A 23,209-nucleotide genomic window follows, 5' to 3' on the forward strand; every position below is an offset into this window, starting at 1 on the left:
TATGCAGCTCCCAATTTTTAATCTCCCTAATCATGATTGGCATAGTCATCAGTTCTGCCTAGTAACTATATATAGTGTTCATTAAGATAATTAAAAAATGGGGTGAAATAACCTCTTTTTCTCCTCAGCCTTTTGTATATACTTTTAGAGGAGACCCGGAGGTTGAGGAAGCAATTGACGAAGACCCCGATGGGTCCTCGGACCAGCGACCTGCCTCCGGGGGTTGCCTGTTACGCGGAACGAGGGATGGAAGGGGACAATGAGAACCCGCCTGACTACTACAGCCCCCCTCCGCTCCTACCTGTGCTCAGCTTCAGTCATACCGCGATCGCCCCCAGTGCTGGCTGTCCACTGTCCGCTCACCTGTTACAGTAACTAGAAAGTAAAAAAAGGACGAAAAAAGAAACGCCGTACTAAGGACTGGATCGTGATCTGCTCTTTCTTCATCCTCCGCTGGCCAGTAATTTATTCTCAGCCCTAAACGGACCGGACCATAAATGACTTTTATCGGGCATTGTTGAGGAGCGGAAAAGCCGTCCTCTGCTTCATACTTCAAGTACACTCCTTCCGAAACCAGGACGACCCTCTGCAATAAATGGTGACTGGTCGACATTGGTGAAGACCCCTTCCCCGATATTCTTCAAAGATCTTCTCCTGATCTGATAAGTAATCAAGAATATTACATACCCATCCTAGTGTTTACCTTAGTGTTTGTGTACAGTTGTAGTTTAGTACATAAGTGCTGCGCAAACTAAAAACCGTTTCGTGAACGGTTTTATGATAATTGGTTTGTTGATAAGGATTTCGTTTTGGGATGATCCGTGAAATGTATTAATTGTACTTCTTTTTCGAGGCATACATCATCTACTGTTATGTTTTGTATGTAAGTTGGCTACAGCTATTAAACATTCTGATCATGTACAAGGAAACTTGTGCTCTCTCTCTACATTTTAACACTTTCAAATAACTTAATTATTAATCTAATCATATATCATTTTCAATACTATTATAATCAAAAACATATTTTCATATTTTTTGGAAGTACTACACAAATAAATAAGCGTTCGATCATAAAATCTGGTCGATTTTTCAATAGAATTACATGTCGAAAAGGTACAAACAATGAGTATAAACAAATAGCCGGTGTTATCAGTATCAAGGTGTATATCAGTAAAGATATGTCAAAAGCTAAGACCCCGTTTGAAAACTGGATTGGGACAGCGAGGTTCGGGACAAGTGGACTTGGGACGGGGGCGGTGCCAAGACTCGGAGGTGCCGGGGCAGCAGGTGCAACAGGTTCCCGCCTCCGCTACCAACAGGTGTCCAAGTCCTTCCACCTATCACCTCTTCCGGTTTAAATAATTTTGCCAATGATATCGCCTTCTTATCAGTAATTGTGAACATACAGTCTTGATATAAATTGCACTCATATTGAAATTTTATCGTAGTGGAAAATGAAATATAACGCTAATGGTATAAAAACACAAGCAGCCTTCGATAAATGACTAGCAAAAACTTTTTTTTTCATGCTTTTAAAAAATCATAAAATATTCAATGTAATCACCTAAATATGAACTTTCCCCAATTCAGGAAAAAAAATAATAAATGAAAAATAGAAAGGAGAACTGCAATGTTACACGATCAGAAATGACCCTTCTTCGAAATCTCAACAATTAATCAATAATGAATTGTTATAATAAGGTTAAGAAATGACAACAAAGAAATTAGAACCATATAAAGAATAACTTTTGATTATTAAAAAACAAATTAGGTATTTAATACAAAGTTAATAAAAATGTGATTTTTTTTAAGGGATTAAAAATAACTATTAAAATATTATTAAATTCTTTCTTACAGGGCTAATGTGAGATATGCTGTCTCTGATCTTTCACATTCGCAATTAAGGCCTAAATATGAATTGTTTTCCAATTATGTAAAATAAAAAAGAATAGAAAAAACAGAATATTAAACAAATATAAACAACCCTCCTCAGTAATTACAATAATTTATTAATAATGAGTTTCATAATAAAGAATAATTTCTGAACATTTAAAAAAAAAAAAAATTGGATATTTTGTAAAAAGTTAATATAAACGTGAAATATATTTTTCAACAAATGAGAGAAAATATAATGAAGGTCTAAAAAAAACCAATAATGTATTATTATATTATTAGATTCTTTCTTACCTGCTGATGTGAGATAAGCTAAGTTTCTACAGTCACAATTATAGCCCAGATACGATTTTTTTCCTCATTTTAAGAAATAAATAAATAATAATAATATAAAACAACTGAAATATTTAAAAAAAAATAGAAATAATCATTCTCAGAAATTATAACAATTATAAATAATGAATTGTCATAATAAGGAATTTCAATGAAATTTTATGTATATAAAGAATAACTATTAATTATGTAGTAAAACATTCAATACAAAGTTAATGAAAATACGATTTTTTTAAATAAACGAGAACTAACGTAAAATACCAAAAAACTATTAAAATATTAATGAATTATTTCATTCTTTCTTACATAGCTAATGTGAGATGTGCTTTCTCATATAATCTACATTCATGTAATCTTGCCTTTTATTGTCTTAATGATACCTGTGAATTAGTGAAACATTTAGTTACAGGTATTTGATTTGAGGACAGGTATGTTTTGGAACGTTACAGTAATATCCAATGAAAAACATTTCTTAATTTAGGTAAAACCTAAATACATAAAGTAAAAAAATAAAGATAAATGGTAAGAATAGGGTTGAGAAATTAATACAAACAAGTATTTTAAAAAGTATTAAGATATTTACGGATAAAGTAGTTTTTTACATTAAACATATTGTTATGGGTCTCTTTGTGTATATTTTTTTTTAAAAAGGTTTTCTTTCTTTCCCAAGCTTTTACTCCTGAATTAAAATTCATTTTAATAGAAATCAATTTCATGCTTTGCAATTTTATAAAATTCCTAAAACTTGAACCTCGAACATAAATAAATTGGGTTCGAGTTCTGTTAAATGTTATTGTGTTATCCAAAGAGCCTAACCGGGTCTCTATTACACGGGGTTAAATTCATTATACTATTGGCTAACAAACAACAAATTCATGGAATCTAAAAAAAATAAATGACAATAATCTTAAGTTGTATAAAACGATAGCAAGGACAGTTCTGAAACATTGAAGAACACGACTGGACCATTCCACCTGTTGAATTTTTTTCATGATGATCCAAGCCGGTATGCCCGCTGATAAGAAAAAAAATCCATTTTGCGTGGCTCATGGGAACCCTTCAAGTATACGGGATTTTTTAAACCTTCAATCTGCGATTTTGGTTGTACATTCATTTGTTTCCTAATTATAAATATTTACAATTATGACGCTCATTTGCAAAATAACCGGAACCTAGGCGCGTGTCTAAAACATGCAAAACTACCGGAAAGAGCTTGTATGTTGTTACATGGTGTTGAGTAATGCACTCGACCGTTAAAAAGTAGGCCTGTTCACACATAACATTTCACCTGTTTTTGTAAGAATTTACCGCCAAAAGAAGAAAAAAAAAAAAGAAATTTAAATTGTATCATTTAACTGGATAAATATTCTACTATTGCAAAAAAACAAATCAAATTCTCATATTTGTTCTGTTTGTTTATTGGGCTTAAAGATAAACACCTAAAAAGTATATTAACTGCAATATTTTTTATTATTCACACCCCCCTTTCCAAAAAACATAAATAAGTAAAATAATAAAAAGAATTGAATAAATTCTGACCAATTAGAAAAGACAAAATAGTGTTACTCTTAAAAACTGTATTTACTGAAATATTTTTTATAATTCACTCCTCCCTCCTCCAAAAATATATATAAATAACATAATAAAAATAATTGAATAAATTCTTACCAATTAGAAACGACAAAAAAACTGTTACTTTTAAAAACTATATTTACTGAAATATTTTTTATAATTCACGCCTCCCTCCTCAAAAATATATGTAAATAAAATAATGAAAAGAATTGAATAAATTACCAATTAGAAAAGACAAAAAAACGGTTACTCTTTAAAAATTCTATTTTTCTACAAAATATTAAAAATGATCAATTATTAAAAAATATAAATCTCGGGGATAAAATAATATTTGGGGATTTTCCCCGATAAAATTATTTTTTGGCTAATAATGAAAGTTTCTTGTAATTAGTTGTTATTTCTGTACTAAAAATAAAATTAAAAGTATTTATGTAATTTTTTTTTAACTTAAAAGAGCATTTAATTTATTTAAAAATTTAAATCTGTACTGCTACAACCCATGAAGGGTCAGGGGTTAAGTACTACTTTAAAAGGAAGTACTGTTACTAGACCAGCGGTTGTGCAAGGAGGTGATTTGGTCAGAATCACGCTTTGTACCCAATTAAGGGTACCCAATTTAAGAGGTTGGGTGGACCCAAGGAGGGCTCCAAAAACCCATAGGAGTTAACTCACGGTTACAGTGTAACAGAAAACAATTAGCCTAGCCGGATTCGAATTCGAGTGCTTGGAGATAGTAGCCATGTGCCTTACCACATGGCTACCCGTGCTCCCTAAAAGAGCACTGTTTAGTTTAAATAATAAATTAATAAAAATGTAATGCATTAGGAAATTCACAGAATTTTTCTGTATTATTTCGAACAATTTTCATACTGTTATAAAGGCTTATGTAGAATATCATTAAATATATTAAGCAATGTAATTAGATTTTTTTAAATTCATTATTAGCTTATATTAGAACAATTATGTTACATATCAGACAACACAATTCTCGTACGTCAAAATCTAAATATTTCCTTTTAATTTAATTATAAAAAAGATGTACATTAAAAGTATTTTCAGTTTGCTTTAGTGAATTAATAATATGCTTTAAATTAAATTATTTGAAAATGCTCATTGAACAAAGATATCTGTAATATTATTGTCAAGATAAAATAAAATCCGACTAAGATAGAAATTAAATTTTGTTCTGAACTTTTCAAAACGCCAAGGAAAGCACTTAGTATGATTTTATAACAACTCTTTTGAATTTTATTTTTGTAAACTTAGCTACGTGTAGTTTAAAATTTAGAGGTATGTTTGAACTGATATTAAATGGAACTTAAATTCATATTTACTGGAAAATATACAGTAGTTTTTTTAGTATTTACGAAAACTTTAAGATTTTCATGCGTATGGAAAACAAGCTTGGTCTAATGCATTCTATGAATTAATATTTCCTTCATTAATCATAAATACTTCTTAAAAAAAAACAAAAAACAAAAGGAAGAAGTATCAATAAAATCTTTTGTTTTCTATTTTTGCTCCGAATCAGAATGAAATAACATCTAAAAATCAATTAATTTAATCATTCAGAAATTTATTTTGTTATTTGAAGGAAGAAAATTATTTTATATTACACAGCAATAATTTTATTAATTGTCCTAATATTGTTTTTAAATTGTTACGAGATCACTATTAATTTTAATTATTTTATATAAAATATACTTAATATCTAGCTTGAAAATTGAATATTTTATCCAACATTTATCACCTGTGAATAATTTTTTCTTCAAACCCCGTTTCAATAATTTCTTAATAATGATTATGGTTACGAGAAATGATGAAATGGCGACTCGAAGGGTTGAACCAGTTGCGCGTCTTAGACTAATATAAAATCATAGTAGATTAAAAATAGAAATACTTTTATGTTTAAATTTTATTTTACACCGTTTTATTACAGGATATGTTTGTTCTGTAAATTTATCCCTTAAAAATTGATGTTAGCATTATTATTGTGTAATGTACAAAAGACCAAGTTAAACCTGTTTTGCAATTAGAATATTTGGAATTTCCGACATGCTGGTCGCAAACTCTTTCTGGTCCTTTCTTATGATGGAGATACTGATAACAAAATTGTAGTTATTTTTTTAATCACGTGTTGAGATCTCTACGCATTTACGTTTAAATAATTTCGAAATCAGTCGGATATTATTTTAAACACAATAAATTAAAATGGAAGATACAATACAAATTACAACCTTATGTTGTAAATGCACTTGATGAATATAATTTATTATAGAATTAATTCTCACGTGTTATTTTTTAGAAATAGACATAAAAATAAAATTAACGTCTTGATACGAATTATAAAATGATACTATTTAGTTGAAATAAAAATTGAATTCATGTATTTTTTTCTTAACAAAATATTATTTATTGTATTTCGAGAGGTATTTATTAAAAATGAACAATGTAAAAAAAAAAATAATTTTGTTTTATAATTTTATTAACCACATATTTTTGTTGGACCTTAAATAAATTTATATTAACTAGTATATTTTTATATATTCTTAAAAAAATGAATGTATCACAAATTGCTTTTAAAATCAAACATGATTGACAATAATGTGGTCAAATAATGATGTTCACAGAAGATGCCATTAAAATCTGGTACAACATTCAACATTAAACCCTTTCCAACCTATATCTACAAGTTCGAATTCGACTAAATCTTCCCATCTACTTATTGGCCTATCATTCATAATTACTGTTTGGTTATACGCTGATTACCTTTTCAGTGATCCTTTCTGTCTGGGTAAAACAAATTTATACTATATCCATCATAGTAATGTCGTTAGTGCAATATATACAGCCTAGCCAAACAATGCCATTGGTTATTTTTCGTCTTTAAATAAAAAAAAATAGGAACATAAAAGAATTAAAAATTATTACTTTCTAATTTCTGGACAACAGGCGTGATATGAATAACGTAGGGATAAACAAAAAAGTTGCTTTTATCTTATTTTTTTGTTCCTTTTTAATTTTGTTTGTTTGATATTGTTGAACTCAGTAACTTGCCATCAAGCTACTAGCATATTGCCTATACTTATTGTTTACTTGTAACAGTTTATAAACATTAGAGGATATAATAGAGCTTTCTAAAGACCTTTTTTTAATTTTCTATTGATTTATATTTTATTGTCTAATAGGTTTTCAAGTTATCCTTTGCATCAGGTAACTAATATATATTGAAATTGTATTTAATATATATTTTTTGGGCTCTAAAATATGGTACTTATTGGATTAGTTTTTGAAGCAATATTAAGTTCGATGAATAGGAGCTCTAAAAAATAGAAGCTAATTTGTGTAATGCATCAGGTAATTAAAATTAGATTTTTTAATTTTGAAAATTTATTGAAATTATAATTTTAAAAATTTATTTAAATTAGAATTTTATAATTTAACAAATTTATTGAAATTAGAATTTTAAAAATTTATTGAAATTAGAATTTTATAATCATGAAAATTTGTTCAAATTAGAATTTTTAAAACTAAAAATTGACTAAATAATTATTAGATGAAATTATAGCCGAATGTCTCTTCATTAAATAATATGCAATAAAACTAAATTTATTTCAAATAAAAGCTAATTTTATTTTGTAAGTTTAATGCACAATTCTAAAATTGTGAACTATGGCTAAATGTTTTTACCCCAATTTATATTGTTATTGATCTAAAAAATAAAAATGAAATGGCATGTGAATGTTAGTACAAGAAACTTCCGGGGGTATATTGAGAAATTTGTAAAGGGAGTATTAAAAAGAATAAAAAATTGTATTTTTTTTTATACATATATACTAATATTTTGCAGCTGATTATCAAAGAAGTTAAAAATCCTGATATTTAAAGTGAAATTTAAACTATTATTAATGTTTTAAAAAAAATTTCTTGGGGTCATACGCGTTTCTGTTTGGAGCTTTATAACCTGAAATAACAAACTAACAGGTAACAAAAACTATTTATCTAATCATGAAACTTTTTTTTCCTCCTATCTGGCCATTTTTTACATGGAGAGGGGGGTAACAAACCTATTCTAATCAAAGCGGGATGGTCGATTATTATTATTCAGAATTATTCACTGTAGTATATTTACAGTGAAATTCAATTTCGAAATTATAATTTTAATTTTAATAATAGTAAAAATACTTTAAATTGATAAAATAATTAAAATTAACTTTTTTTAATCTACAATAATTAAATTTATGTGTTCTTTATGTCGTTTGCATAAATTAATTGTTGTTTAATGTGGGTTTAGATTTGATAAAATCCCTATAATTATGATTGATTACTGGACAATTTAAATAATTATGTAATTACCAAAATAAATATTAATTAATGATAAATACTATATAATACTAATATTTTAATTACTGATTCCATTCTTATGTGGTATTATTGAAATTAGAATTACTTGCAATAATTAATTAATTAAGCTCCATAGTAGGCTAGGGTATAATGACTGGAGTAATTAAATCGTAAATAAGTTCAACAGTAACCAATAATTTTAATATTTAAGTGTGTTTGAATTTTTTGATTTATTTTAATAAATAATATGTATTCTTGTTAAAGCCTATTGTAATTATCGCTTTGATTTTAAAGAAAATTAAGTGTATTCATGTATTTTATTTTTTCTTTAACCCTAATGTTTTAATCTAAATATTATATGTCTCAATTTAGTAACAAATTTATGGTAAAAGGTATTTTTTTTAAGTTGTAAATATTAACCCTCTTCTTGGCAACCAGTGAATATAAAACAAAGTAGTTTTTCTTATTTATAAAAATTAATTAGAAAATATTTTGGTGCAGCTCATTTGCTATTGATTTTAAAGAAAGGTTTCTGTCATACTATTCCGATTTTCCGATTGTTTACTTCTTTTTTTAAAAGAAATTAATCTTCACATTGTGCATTTATGGTTTTTTGGGGTTATTAATAACAAGAACAATATTTTAAAAATTAAAAAATAATACAAACAATTATTTAATCAATGCTCTGAATTTTATCTTGTTCCTCAATCTAGGAAGTTTTTCTCGGATCTCGATTAAAATTTAACTAGGTTTATCTCCCACGTTCAAACAAGAAAATCTTGTCAAATCAGTTGTGTCCGTTGTTAGTTATAGGATCTAAACTATATCCATTATCCAGTAGCACACATACCCCTTCGCCAATAGGTCGACCGCGTTCATAAATAAAAATAGATTTTGGAAGATCGTAGATTGAGTGTGTAAAATATATAATATAATATATAGTAGAATATAATGGAATATATAGTCTGGGTAAGGTCAAGAGAAATCAAGTTGCAATTTTTTTTTTTTTTTAATAACTTTATTGAAATTTACAACTGTATATTACATAATACATTTAGTAAATATGGTCTTAGTTAAAATGGAGTGTTACAGGCGTGTAGAGCACCTACCCACTGGTAGCACTCTAATCACATTTTACATTAGCTGGTCTCGTGGCCATCTTCTTTTCAGACGCCTCGGAGGATTGTCAGGAATGGAAGAGGATGCAAGGTTAGAAACTAGGAGGTTTGAGTGGTAAGGGAGTTTATAATGGAAGGAGTTTGGGCTAGATGGGTAACATGGGGAACATTAAGGTCTTTATGTATGATTTTATTTGTGGCAAAGAAAGGAGCATTGATGATTTTACGAAGGATTTTGGATTGTAAGGATTGAATACGAGAGGAATTCGAAGGTTTAGTGGAGCCCCAAAGCTCAACTGCATTTGGCTCCAGATTGGCCTTATTACAGTCATGTAGATCAGTCTTTTGTAATGTGTTAAGTAGCAATTAAACTTCGTTACTTTGCAGGACTTCGTCAGGGATAAAAAAAAAATACAAACACTCATAATAATGTAACAAAGTAAGAGAACAAATAGCACGAAATAAAAGTAAACTAAGGTATGGCTAAAAATGATTTAAAATGTGTGGAAGTTTATATAAAAATAAGTAAATTAAATTTTAATATTAACTTCCACATATTTTAAATAATTTTTAGCCATAAATTATTTTTATTTTTTTTAGCCCTGACGAAGCCTTAGAAAGTGGGACGAAGCGTTGGTCACAATAAGTGGTATTATTACTATTGAGTTCTTTTTACCTCACGCGGACATTCTTCAATTTTAAAAATAGTTTTTATTTCTTGAAATGGTGCAATCTTATAAATAAGTATGCAAGTAAACCAAAAATTTATAAAATAATTTAGTTGTTGACATTATAAAATATTTTTAAGTAAGGTAAAAAAAGTAATTGGGATGAGCGATTTTTTTTCTCAAGTAATTGTTTAAATAGATCTTCTTAACGTCATATATTTTTTTTTCAAGGAAAATTGTCCATTCCTCGCCTGATAATGATAAACATAAGTGGGTAGATAAACATTCCAGACAAATTATTTTTTGGAAAGTTGATTATTTTTAACTAATTTAATATTCAAAATTTTCGAAGGTTCTAGAAGAAAATTACCCCTATATGACTACCTGCTAAATATTTAATAACAATAATTAGTCTAAGCAAAGCCGGTGGTTTGGACACACAAATCAGTGTTGCCTACTCACTCTGCTCTGCCGTATCCTGCACAAACCTCTAAGTCAACAAGACCGGATCTTCCCGTCAATGCCTCATTGACCCCGGGAATCTTCATCTGTTAAACGCAGATTAACTTTTTTGGGATGAACATTAACATATTGAAAGATCTCCGCTATTCGTAACATCAATAATATTTACCGTCAATGGTGTAATGCTTCAGACGGAGGACTTTATTTTATTTTTTTATTCGATATCTTATCCAAAATAAATAATTTTCAACATTAATGGAGATCGTAAAGCATAAATTCTATTTTCCAAGCAGATGGTGGTAAAATATGTATGGATTTTTTAAAAATTACTGTGAAATAAAGTTTCAGTAATTTCTCAATTCTTCTCATTTTAAATGTGTAATCTTTTTCACATTTAGTTACCCTAAATAATCTTTGATTACACTGAACTAAATATTACCATAATTTATTATTTTTTATTATATATTAATTATTGTGTTATTTCTTTTACTAATCAAAAGCCTATTTAATACTTTTGCAGTATTATTCTAGAGTGATGTATCACGGAATAAATAAACAATTAATGATATTTTTCTTTTTTATCTTTAATTCGAAATGTAAGCGATATCATGTCTATTCCTATAAATAGTATCATACTATCGAGAAATTCAATTCAACACAAAAGCACATCGCCTTCTGTATTAATTATAACTCCTCTTTGATTTTTTATTATTTTTGTTTTTTAATTATTTATTATTTTTTTTATTTTTTATTTTTTTACTTTTATCATGCCATAGGCGTTGATGACCAGAGGGTTTTACGCCTTTAAGTAATAATCAACTACAACAATTGAACACAAACAATTGGTGAAGATATATACTTTATAACGACTATCTTTAGGTTACAGTTTAGTAATAAGTAATCACCTTGCCCTAATGGAAAAGTTCAATTCAGTTTTACATTTAAGATTCAGCTATCCGTTAACTTATTTTAACCCTGAATTGTGCCCGCTGAGACCACACTGGTCACAAAAAAAAAAAAAAAAAAAAAAGGGTTACATATTCAAAAGCAGACTAAACAAAATTTTTCTCAATATTTTCAGCTCAAATTGTCCTAAACGTTCTTGGAATAACAACGTGTAATTTAAGTAATACAATATATGAATAGTTAAGGTCTTCAGATCAAAATGTTTTTATATAACCACATATGGACACACTAAACAAATTTAATGTAAAATTTTCAGGAACTTGTGGTCGACTTGTTTCAAAACATTCACGCTATCTAGTTGAATAATTTGATCCATCAAAATAAAAATTGGCTAAGCAGTGCGTCCATTCTTCGTGTATCCCATAACAACCTGGGCACTGTTGCCATTGAATGAAATTTGATCAGTAACTAATTAGTACATCTCAATAACAATTCATTAGAGTATTGATATCCGTGTCATAATCAATAAAACCCAATTTAAACCGTCTTGAACCATCGACTTACCTCTATTGTACAAGAGCCCAAGACGAGAAAAAAGGCAGTTATGTCACCCCGATTTTTGATTACTTTAATGCAAACTATGTATAATTACTAGTCAAAATTCATGAGTCTGCCAAGTATAGGTTGGGAATAAAAAATGGTGGCTATTTCAAAGCGATAAAAAAATCTTTTCATTCGGAGGTCTTCATCTCAAAACGTAGGAACAACACAAGAAAACCTAAGAGAACGCCATTTAAAGAAGAGCAAATTTGCTAAATTCATTTGCCAAATTTATATTCATATGCGAATATCATAAAAATTACTATCCCTACGAAGATAAGTGTCATAAACCACTTTATAGTAAGTTAAATTTCCTTTATTTTGAGTGTTGACAGAGATATGTGCGTCTTACGGATCTAGAGATATATTTTTTCAAAAATCCAACATTTTATACGAAGAACTATAAATTAACATTTTGTGAGTTTATTTTCTCAAATATCATAAAAACTACTACTCCTACAAAGATAAACATAATAAACTATTTTGTAGTAAATTTAACTAGTCTTAATGAGCGCTGGCAAACATCTGTACGTCCAATGGTTTCTGAAATGAAGTTTTTTATAAATCAAACTTATTGTCCGAACAACTATAAATCAATTTATTTTAGCAAATATTATCAAAATAGTATTCCTACGAAGGTAAAGGTCATAGGCATATTTATAGTCCATTAAACTAGCTTTAATGTGAGTGCTAATAGACATCTGTACGTCTCGTAGTTCCTAAGATATAGATTTCTCAAAATAAATTTGCTAGCTACTAATCTTTCAGAAGATTTTTAAGAAATTTTGCTTTTTAAAAAGCTTTATCTCGAGAACTATCGGACGTAAATAGCTCTCTTAGGGCTAATATTTCAGAAAATTTACTCTTCTTTAAATAATGTGCTCTTAGATTTTCTAGTGTTATTGGTAGTTTTTAAGATATAGAGTTCCGATTGAAAAATTAATGTTTTTTTAAGGTTTTGAAACAGCCGCCATTTTTTATTCCCCCTATCTATACTTGGCAGACTCATCAATTTTGAATAGTAATTATACATAGTTTTCATTAAAGTAATCAAAAATTGGGGTGAGATAACTGCCTTTTTTTCTTCCCGGGTCTTGTACTACTACCAGAGTTCTGAAACCACTCACATTTATTAATCGCTTTGACTAAATTTCCAGTAATAATTTAATAATCGAAATTTAGATTCGTCACTTCCCTATAAAATAATCTTTTATTTGATAATTCGTCAAACTCCTTCGCCCTGAGAGGCAGAAAAGGGATCTGTAGTTCTTAATATATATAGGTAAAATTATATTGGAGTCATAAGCGTAAATATGGTTTGGTTAGTTGCGTTTCAATACCTGAATTTAAAAAAAAATAATGTATTAAAAAATTCTAACAGAATAAACTTGATATTATTAAAAAATTTTTGGATAATATTTATTGAAGAGAATTAATAAAATCTGCAACAAATTATGGGCATTGCGTATTAGTGCTCAAATATTCAGTCATACAATATGTACAGAAATAAAAGAACCGCAGAAAAAGGAAAAAAAAAATGTAAATGATAACTAAAAGAAAATACTATTATAATTTGTATAAATAAAAATATTAATTATAACCAAAATATAATAAAATGAAATCAAAATAATTTAGGTACTAAGCAAAGAAAATTAAATTTTATTAAAAAAATACAATAAATAAACATTGGCACCTATAAACAATAATTACATTCTGCCCGGAGAACTGCATGTCAAGCCTTTCCTCTCCAGCTTGGAAGTCATAGCAGGGCTCCAAGAGATCCTAGCGCCTCTCTGCCACCCGCGTCACTGGTATTAAGGGCCAGTGGAGACTGTTGAAAGAAAAGTTGGCCATCATAGTTTAAAGTTATATTTTTTATTCTTATCTGCAACACCAAAAATAGTTGAATTATCGTGGAACATTGTATAAGAAGGGATAATATAGACATTAAGTTAATTTTTCGAGTCACAAAATTATAATGAAATATATGAAATGTTTTTTTAGAAAAATGCTAATGAGTTGGGTGTAGGTGTCCCTTTTTAGAAATATGGTGTTTTTTTTTGTTTTTTTTTTGCCAACTGGTATTTCAGAATTTATGGAATTATTTTGTAATTATACTAAAAATATTCTATAACAATTTATTTTGGTAAAAAAAAAAAAAGGACAGTTTTTATAGAACTAATTTGTCATTATCTAATTTTTTAAAATAGTTTATATTAAAGAATATCAATACATGCTCTTACAATGAAGGGTTCTTAAGTATTCATTTATACTATATATATGCAGACTAAAAAGAGAAAGAATTATTACAATAATATTAAAAAATAAAATAAAAAGAACAAAATATGATAACGGAATAATTTGTGCACAAGATAAAGGATATTAAATAAAAATAAACACATCTCACATACATTCACTCCTATATACAATATTTTCATTCTGCTCTGGGATTCCAACTAGGCATCCTCGTATGAAAGGCAAATCAGGGCTCCACAAGATCGCACAAGCGCTTCTCTCCCAGTCGCGTCAATATAGATAAAAAGATGTTTGTGAGTGATTCACAATAACAGATGCGGAGTTTACCAAAACTGGTTATGACATTCCTAAATTGGCGTAAAAGTTTTCCATTGTTTTACGTATAAAATTTATTTGTTAATTTTGATTGTTATATTTGTTTTTAATTAATGATTTTTATTTATTAAGAGGATTTTTACATGTAATATGATTTGACGTTATTGGATTCTCTCTGCTATTGCATTATTTTTCTTCCATTCTTTAATTGCACTTAATTATCTTTACTTTATAAATACTATTTTTTTTTTAAATATCTTATTATTTTTTTTTCCTGCACGGCATTTTATTTGTTCCATTCCTTGGTATTAGTAATACTTTGAGATGCAAGCATGAGACCTCTGATTTTGAATTGATTTAAAAAAAAAAAAAACCAAGAGAATGCTGAGAACCTAGGATTATTAAAATTTTTCATAACTCAAAAATGCACTGACTAATTAGATGTGGAACGAATTCATAAATGCTCCCCCTTCCCTAAGAACCATTGAAGTCATTGGAATGCCCCTGTTACGAATACCTACCGGGGGAAATACCACAAGGTTGGCCACGACAAAGAGATCATATCTTTGGACATCTTGTAAGTATTTATAACTCTGCGGCTTAATAAACTTTCTATGTGTAAGCACCATTCATAATTATTAAGGTGTAGGACATTTTTAACTGGTGGAATATTATTAACGACTTGGGCAAGTCTTGGGAGAGCCGAAATTTCTTTTTTGGGTTTGGCTTAAGTATTTTTGAAAGTCAGGACAGCTGTGAGCGTCAAAATTCACTTATCTTTTATCAAAAATATGTTAGCCTTCAACGTTAAAAAATGAACACCAAATTAATGTAACTTTTTTTATTCAAATTATATAACATTAGCGGTCTTATAATTTTTTTTTGTATGATGCTTCATCATGTAAGCAAGGAGTTTATTTCATAACATGGTTACATCACAACATATAATGTATTTGTATGAATAAACGCGTGCGTTTTTGGACAACAGTTTAATTAATCATTACTCAAATTTTAGGAGAAAGTCAAATTGAGCTTTAAAATAATTAAGATTAAATTACATTAATAGAAGAGCTAAAAAAAAAAAAAAAATGTGAGTAGATGCATCCATCAAAATTCTCCCTAATGCAATATTCTGTATGATGAATTCTATACAATATATATATAAACGTTTTAATTACTAGGCATTTAGGTGCATTTTTTTTTCAAAATGTTCCCTTTCGCCGTGGGAAGTTTAAAGATAATGAAATCCCCTCATTCTCCAGTATATAAAATATACACCACTTCCAGCCTGCTGTAGATTGCTTGAGTCATGTTGAAGTTATTTATATATTTTTGATTTTTAAAAAGGAATCAAAGGCCAAAATTTTAGGCTAAAAAATTGTATTTGCTAATAACGAATACCAACTTTTTTTTCACTCCTGAAATATCTTTTACCACACTTTTATGGGTCAGTGGTTGCGAATGGTTTCAATATAGTACTAATATTGAAGCGAAAATATGGCTATTATTCAAAAACTATTCATATATATGAAAATATGATAGTTAATACAATAGCCTTAAATAATAACAAAACAAAAATCACCTTAATCGGTCCAGTATACAGCGAAGTTGTTATCAAATGTCTTATGACATTATCTATATGATGCTAAAACCAAATGTCATCCCATATATTGGTTTAATTTATATTATCAAATCATAATAATAAAAGATACGAAAATGCTTAAGCTAAATACAATAATATGAATCAAACTGTCAATTGTGCTTATTTAATCGATATAAAATAGATAAATATATGGAAAATAGATAAATAAATATCCTTAAATATAGCAATAGCCGAAGCATTGCCGGGTCTCTATAAAAAGGCATTGAATCTTACAAATTTGAAATTATCCTTCAATTATTAACATCAGTTTGTAGGTACGGTTCTCGAGAATCCTATTTACTAAAGACTAAAACAAAAAAAATCCTAAATTTTAGAAATCAATTTTGGGAGATAATTCATGCTGATTCCAAAGCACTTTGATGAACCAAGGTGGATAATAATTAATCTATTAACTTACGAGTAGCAATTGAGAAAGTATAAATCTGCAATGTCTTCCAGTCCAATATATTTTACAATTTATTACCGAATTAGATCTATCTTCAATATCATCAAAGAATGATTATATGGATTGGATGGTTGGTAAATTTAACATTAATTACTTCTTAAATTATTGCTATTTATTTAAATATGGTAAAATATTATATATGATCTATAACGAGAATATATAGGTTACTTCAGGATGAACATAAATACTTACTGAAAATTTGTGTTAAGGGTCTTAAAACAAGAAAAGATTTTGTATGAAGGTATGTCCGTTAAGCTTTGTTTAGGGGATATTCACGTTTAAAGATTTTCATTTCTATGAATTATATTACTTACAATGAATAAATTAATATATGCTCCTACTACTTTATTAATGAAATTTAAACGTTAAAATTCATATTAAATGTTGTTTAAAGTGATTACCTTGAATATTATTACAGGCTATACCGAGCCTTTCTTCCACAGCAGCAGTGATTGAAACACCACTGTATTTGTTATAGTTATGCAAGTTGCTATACCCTTCTTTGCAAAGAATTAATTGAGGCTGCATTAACTTTTTGGTTTAATTCACCTCAAATAAAAAAATTAAATAGTGTCAGATCTGGAAAGCGTTATAATAACATATATCCCGGTACCGTTCGGCCACTGCTCCACGAAGATAAACGTCATAAACTGCGAATTAAACTAGCTTTAATTTGAGTGTTGGCAGACATCTGTATAAGTATCTAGGCAAAAAATGTATTTTAATTATTATTTTAAATTACAAAGTATTTGTTGTTTTAAAATACAGGACATAATAATCACCAAGTATTTAATTCTTTTTCACAAAAAAAAATATGTTTCAAGTAATAATGTTTTTTTAATTTATTATTGAATTTTTAAATACAAAATTATAAACCTTTTTATTGCTGAAAAAAAAATTAATTTATTTTTATTTTGTATTTTCAAAAGAAAATACAGTTGCGAAGCATTTAATATTTTACTTTTTAAAAGGTAAAATAAAAGCAAAGATTATATTATTTTTTATTTCAACGTATTCATTTTAAATAACGCCCAAGTGTGCTTACATGAAAATGTTATATTATGGATAACAATTAATATGTTAGTTTACTATATTCAATTCATATACTATACTATTATATATATTATTATATATTATCAATTCATATACTATATTCATTTCAATATTATAGAATATTGAAAAATATATAGGGTTTAATTTAAATGTCAATCATGTCAAAAATGGGTTGCAGATTTTGTTCCATGTACGGAACTAAAATATTGAAGCGCGATATAGTACAAGAGCCGGAAAGAAAAAAAGGCAGTTATCTCATCCTAATTTTTGATTACTTTAATGAAATCTAGGTATAATTACTAGTCAAAATTGATGAGTCTGCCAAGTATAGGTAGGGGGAATAAAAAATGGTGGCTGTTTAAAAACCTTTAAAAAAACACTAGTATTTCATTCTGTTGCTTTTTAAAAAGCTATATCTCGAAAACCATCTAACATAAATAACTCTATTAGGGCTCATATTTTAGAACATTTACTCTTCTTTAAATGACGTTCTCTTAGGTTTTCTTCTGTTGTTCCTACTTTTTAAGATATAGAACTCCGAATGAAAAATTAGTTTTTGTTATCGCTTTGAAACAGCCGCCATTTTTATCCCCCTACCTATACTTGGCAGACTCATCAATTTTGACTATTAATTATACATAGTTTTCAGTAAAGTAATAAAAAATTGGGGTGAGATAACTGCCTTTTTTCTCCTCTTGGACTCTTGTACTAATAGATTTGTCCGTTTTTTTCGTAGTCTCTTGGAGAGTAGGACGTATTTTATTCAGTTTTATACAGTTATGTGTTGCAAAGTAAATTTCTTATAAAAATTAATGATTGTTCTAATGAACAATATTATTTGTGTTTTAATATTAGATTGAGTGGAATTTGTAATTTGTTAATGACTGTAAAAAGTATACGTAGCCTTTATGACTTCCAGGAATAGTTCATAGTAATATTTTCAAACACTATATATTTAAATGAATTATTATAATATAATACAGTATATAAAAAATAATAAAATTGACCAAAATATCAAGAAATAGACAAATATTGTTTCAAGGGTACAATTTGAATAATTTTAAAACAAATCCTTAAGTTTCTCAAGAATCAGTGAATATCCTATTAGTGTCCATTTCACCGATTCATCATTAGGATAGTAAAACACATCACATAAATTCAGGCACGTCTCACATCAAGAGTTAAAAAAAAAATACAAACAGTGACATAACATCACTCCAAGACATCTTTACACTTACTGTGTGTATATCAACTGTTGATTTGAGTAAGTGTTAATATGTCTTAGAGTGATTTGCAGTCTCTAGTTTTTGGGTTTCTTTTGAACCGTTGATGTGAGATGTGCTGTCTTTGATAGTTATTTATGTAATATTTTCTGAATTGGCGAAAAGTTGTCTGCTTTGTTGATTAATAGTGTATGAGAGTCTTAAGACTTTGTTTTTAAAACATTGTAATTACATTCTTATAAAAATCATTTTACACTGACAACTTTATTGTATATATTTTTTTATCTGATAAAGAATAATTCCGATATATTATTTTTGTTGTGAGATTATATTTAGTATGCAGTGATCAGATGAAGATAACACACTTTTCAAATAAAAAAATAAATAATACCTTTTTCTAAATGTACATGTGTAGGTTTTTTTTTGCCCTCAAAAAGGCAGTTTTGAAAATTCTGTATCAAAATATTCTCTAAATCGAGTTGTCTTTACCAATTTAGATAAAAACAACTGGATTTGTGACTAAAGAAGAAAATCCTTTTTCCTTTTTCAACTGGTTTCAACATTTATTGCTTAGTGATCCTTATCACTAAGCAGCCCCTTTCACATAAATATTGCGTCTATTGAGTTATGCGATTTTACTTATATAGCTCCAAGAATATGAAACACTGGTAACGTTCATAGTGTGGTCTCAAGATCAGGAAGTGTGGTAGAGACGCACTGTTTGAAAGAATTAAAATACTCCGAAAATAAATATTACTTAATCAAAATTATTAGTGCCTATATTCTACGAAACGATACTTAGTTATTTGTTTTAAACTATAAGTACTTGTAAATTTCACTTAATAATAATTTAATAATGTCAATGTAGGAGTTTATTTATAATTTTTATTTTCATTGTGAAATATAAGTATCTGTTAAATATTATCAGATATAGGTAATAGAGATCTATAAACAAATTCAAATCATATTTACTGAGGTATAAATTAAATGATAAAAAAATAATAAATAGGAAAACGTAACATCTTAACACATTCATTCCTACTTACAATATTTACATCTAGATACTGAGGAATTCCGAATCGAGCTTGTCACTCCACTCGTGAGGAAAAATTTGGACTGTCGAAGATCACGGCGTTTCTCTCTCAACCACGTTACTGATATTGAAAGCTAGAGAAGTAATTTAATACTAATGGCGCGAAACGCAGACGCCGGAGTTGGGCACGAAGTAATTACAATTACTTGCCATTTACTGTATTTTGGAATTGCAGAAATACAATTAAAATTACAAATAACTGTAATTTCAATTACTAGCTGAGCCGAGATAATTGCAATTACCAATTATATTTTGTATGCCTATGTTATTTTCCCCGAAAGAATTCAAAGTAATTATCATACCATTCCAAGTAACTATGATACATTTGCAAGTAATTGTGATTCTACAAATACTTAAAACCAAAAAGGTATTTAAAAAAATCTGTTTTACAATTGATCGAAAATATTTTTTTTAATTTATTTATTTAATGTAATTTACAACTGTACAAAATAATACAACAAGTAAATACGTTGCATGTTTCATATACACTTGAAAATCTTGGGAAGGAACCATCCATTGGTGGTACTTCAAACATTAATTTAAATTAGAAGGTCCCGAGGCCATCTTCTTTTCAGACGCCTCGGAGGATTATCAGGGATTGTTAAGGATGAAAGATTAAGAATTAATAGGTCTGGAATGAAAAGACGCATATCTATTTTGGGCCAAATCTGCAACGAATGGGATGTTAAGGTCTTTGTGGATGAGTTTATTTGTTACGTAATAAGGAGCATCAAGGAGATCGAAAATATAAAAATGATATTTAGTTTAAAATTTCGCGATAGCGTATTGATTTATTTTAACTTTTAGAATTTCTGCTTATAAGCAATATGTTTAAATAAACTGGATTCACATATGTGTTGAATTATATGTAATTGCAATTGTAATCGCTGTTATTGAGGGTTGGGTTAATTGAAATTGGAATTACTTATTATGAAGAAGTAATTGCAATTGAGTTTCTCAATCTCAATAACAAAAATGTATATTGTAATTACAAGTAATTGTAATTATGTCTTACAATTACTCCAGTGTAATTGTTCTTCAAAACTACTAATTTTTTATTTATTTATTATTAAAGGTTATCTCAGTTTAATTAAATTACTTATGTAATGATTCCTGCCCAACTGTGGCAGACGCACAGGAGTAGAGAATCTGGCCGTTGACAGAACTTGAATATATTTATTTACAATAAGCCTCTGGATCCCTCCCGTTTCAACCTTCGGGGGTAATAGTAGGAATCGGTTAAACATTTATAATAAAAGTAAAAATTGATTAGTGGCAGATAAATATTTCAAATATACCTTTTAGGTCGACCATAACTTAGATTAACTGGAGAATTTTCGAGGGATATAGTCAGAAAAACAAAACAGATAAACAAAAAAATATTTATTCGTGCCGACGTTTCGACCTGATTTTCAGATCTTCATCAAAGAGTTTCGGCAGAAATTCTGGCTAAACTGTTAGCCAGAGTGTAGCTAGAGTCTGCTGAAACTCCCTCATGAAGATCTGAAAATCAAGTCGAAACTTCATTATGAATAAATAATGCTTTGTTTATTTGTATTTTTGTTTGCTGACTATTAAGTCTAAACCTTAACTTAGATGGTCGATGGCTATTTCGATTTTTTAAGGAATTCAGAATGGCTTGTATGCAAGAATTGTTCGTGCAAAAAATATTGGTAATTATAATTATGAAGTTAAGTTAGTTTATTCTTTAATCGGTATTCATTAAAATATTGGACTGTACACGTATTTGAGGTAGTGAATTTTTGTAAGATTAATACTTCATTTTCTAGAGTTTCTTCCCCTTCATTCATTAAAAAAAATATAGTTCACCGATAAGAACAATTTGAGGTATTTTCTTCAAGATTTTTTCGCCATCTGATGTTTATTTATGATTAACAATCAAAAGATTAATTAACAAATTGATTAAATACGCAACTGTAACTAAAAATTATTACGAATAAATAGATATTATGTAAACAAAGTCACTTAAAGAAACAACCTGCATGCTTGGCATGCAACGAGAACTCAAGTCTTAAAGAAATAATGTCACATGTAGTGAGAGGGTGTTTGTTACCATATCATCTGATGCAACTTTTCAATTTCCCGGAGGAATGAGCGAGTACTTAAATGATGGTTTCTGATATATTTCATTTGTTGCAGCATTGAAATGACTTAAGAGGTTTATAAAGTAATTTGGAGTAGATTTTGACTTATCAGAAACACACTGTCAAACGTTGAGTAAGTCATAAAACTGTTTCTACCCTCAAATTAAAGCTTCTGAGTGATTTTTAAACCTTGTCTTTTTGCAAATCCAATAAAATAAAAATATTATTGAGTTTTACTCCGCTGGAAAATATTTTGGAAAACGTCTTATGCAAGTTAGAAGAGGAATAATAATGAATTGTTTTGAGCATACGAGAAACTCCTCCACAGTCCCATGAAGAATTATCAAAAAGTCTAGATCTTAAAAAAAGTAAAGAAAGAAAGAAAGACGTGAACTTTAATTTCAGATTTGAAAAAAATGTTTAGATTTAACGTAATTTTTTGAAGATGGTGGTAAAAAAAGGTACGCTAAATAACAGAAAAAAACTATTTATTAGTACCAACGTTTTGTACCAACTTTTAAGGCGTCATCAGGGCTAAATGAAAACGAGATACAAATATTTTTAATATAATTTAATTTTAAACTTAAAAATTATAATATTAAAAAAGATATTGAAAATAAAGGAAGTAAATTAAAAAAATATAAATTAATTGAATAATCAATAATATCCAGTAATAAATGATATAAAAATATAATAAAAATGATAATTCTATCGTTTAATTCGTTCCTTTTTTTTTTTTTTTTTTTTATAAAACTTACTGTGTATATTTTTAAAGTCTTATCATACTTTACAATATATGTATATAAATAATCTTATCGCTTCTTTGAGAATGATTTTATTGTTTAAATAAAATAAGTTATATACATATAAGTCTCAGGCATTCTTTATTAATACCAACTTGGCCATCCTCGACTATATGGCCATCCTAATTATAAATTCTCACCTCACATCCAACTATTATTTTTTTTTTACTGGCTATTTTGCCCGATTCTAATAATTTTAGTCAAATTAATCAATTTTGTAACTTTTTTATTTAATTTTAAAACTCTTAATTACATATTAGGAGTATAATAGAGTAAGATAATTTATAATGTGGTGTAGATAGTTGACCGTAGATTAATGATTGGAGAAGTTTGTCGGGGGGTGCGGTCAGCAAAGAA

General features: G+C 28.1%; 1 protein-coding gene across 3 annotated transcripts in view; it reads left to right on the forward strand.

The window, feature by feature from the left end:
• Positions 1-338: 338 nt before the first annotated feature.
• Positions 339-23,209, forward strand: part of Sox102F (transcription factor Sox102F) — a 774,977-nt gene continuing 752,106 nt past the window's right edge. For all 3 annotated transcript variants that reach the window (XM_067050634.1, XM_067050632.1, XM_067050633.1), the window contains exon 1: positions 339-666. The gene's annotated coding sequence lies outside the window, so the exon portion shown is untranslated. The remainder of the gene's footprint in view (positions 667-23,209) is intronic.

This window comes from Halyomorpha halys, unplaced genomic scaffold (genome assembly GCF_000696795.3).
Source record: "Halyomorpha halys isolate HHAL.00 unplaced genomic scaffold, Hhal_1.1 Scaffold66.1, whole genome shotgun sequence".
In the NCBI taxonomy this organism is placed as follows: domain Eukaryota; kingdom Metazoa; phylum Arthropoda; class Insecta; order Hemiptera; family Pentatomidae; genus Halyomorpha; species Halyomorpha halys.